This window comes from Manis javanica, chromosome 14 (assembly GCF_040802235.1).
Source record: "Manis javanica isolate MJ-LG chromosome 14, MJ_LKY, whole genome shotgun sequence".
Classification (NCBI taxonomy): domain Eukaryota; kingdom Metazoa; phylum Chordata; class Mammalia; order Pholidota; family Manidae; genus Manis; species Manis javanica.
In genome coordinates, this window is record NC_133169.1 from 64,828,543 (window position 1) to 64,830,202 (window position 1,660).

The following is a 1,660-nucleotide window of genomic DNA, read 5'->3' on the forward strand; positions in this document are numbered from 1 at the left end:
CCCTAAGGTAAACTATGGATGTTGAGTAATTATGAGACGTCAACATTACATTGTTGGTTTAAAAGAAGTATGACTCTTGTTAGTTATATTGCTCTTGTGGGAGGCTAAGCATTTGTGGGTATAAGGGTTATGTAGAAAATCTCTATACCTCACAATCAATTTTGTTACAAACCTAAAAATCTTCTGAAAAGAGTCTTCAAAGGATTTTAAGTAAAAATATTACCAAATAATGGACATATAATTATTGATGATAATTGTTATTGAAATAAAAGATAGAATATCTAATGCTTTTGGGTGAATAGTCCGTTCAGCAACATTCCCAGAGACTTTTTTATGGCATTATTTCTTAGACTATATATCATGGGATTAAAGATTGGGGGATCCATGGTGTAGAACACAAAAATGACAAGGTCAAAAATGGAAGTGGCCTGTGAAATTGGCCTCAGATATGCAGAGAAACCAGTGGAGAGAAATAACACAATCACAATCAGATGTGGAAGGCAAGGGGAGAACGCTTTTGTCTGACCTTCTGTTGATGGCATTTTCTTGACAGTGGAGAAGATGTAGGCACAGGAAACAATGATGAAAATAAAACAGCAGATATCCAATTCCACACTAATGAGAATAGGTACAATCTCTGTTGTTATGTTTTCTGAGCAAGAAATAGCCAATAACTATGGGATATCACAAAAAAAAAGATGGACAACTTTAGAACAACAGTAGGATAAGGAGAAGGTACCGGCTGTGTGCATTAGGGCCATCAGACCCCCACCCATCCAGGACACAGCTGTCAACTGAACACGCATATTCACATTCATGATGACCTCGTTGTGCAGGGGGTGGCGTATGACAGCATAGCGGTCAAAGCACATCACGGTGAGGAGATTCCGCTCTGCAGTCGCTAAAAACACAAGCAGAAAGACCTGGGCTACACAGCCAGGAAATGTGATGGAGTCACTGTGAGTCAAGGAGTTGGCAATGGATTTGGGGATTGTGAATGTAAGTAGGCAGAGATCCAAGAAGGACAAATTCTTCAGGAAGAAGTACATGGGGTGCAGCGACGCTTGTCCAAAGTTATGATCATGATAATGAGGACGTTTTCCATTAGTGCCAAGAAGTATATCAAGGTGAAGAGCACTGAGTGCAACATGTGCATATTTTCATTGGTAGAAAATCCAATGAGGATAAATTCTGTGACAGCTGTGAGTTTTGGTGTGCTTGGAGACATAAATCTGTATTAAGAAAAAGGAGAAATGAAATGTCATTTTCAAGTCCTTCCATATTCAACTGACAAGATAGTTCTATATTCATATAGTCATCACACAATCTATTTAACAGAAATGTTACTCCTACCATGTGCGTTGATCACCAACAGTACCTGAATAACACTGCTTTACTGAACCACGTTATTCTCAGTGCACATGCACGTGCCATTTTTAATACCCAAATATGTTCTATGAAAGATGCTGAAGGACCGAAAATTTGAACCGACCTTAACGTAAGTGTCCTGATAAAAAGCACCCTCCCCATATCTATAAATGAATCCTGAGAAACAAACTGATAACTGCTAAATTGAGTCCTAATCTTAATGTCCTTACATCCTATCCCGTGACTAACAACATTTGTTTCAGCATATCTTCCAATAAATTGAACAGTAAAC

The 1,660-nt window shown here is 38.5% G+C and overlaps 1 pseudogene; it reads right to left on the reverse strand.

Annotated features, from left to right (window-relative positions):
* Positions 1-281: 281 nt before the first annotated feature.
* LOC108408191 (olfactory receptor 14A16-like) lies at positions 282-1,228 on the reverse strand (annotated as a pseudogene).
* Between the last annotated feature and the right edge of the window lie 432 nt (positions 1,229-1,660).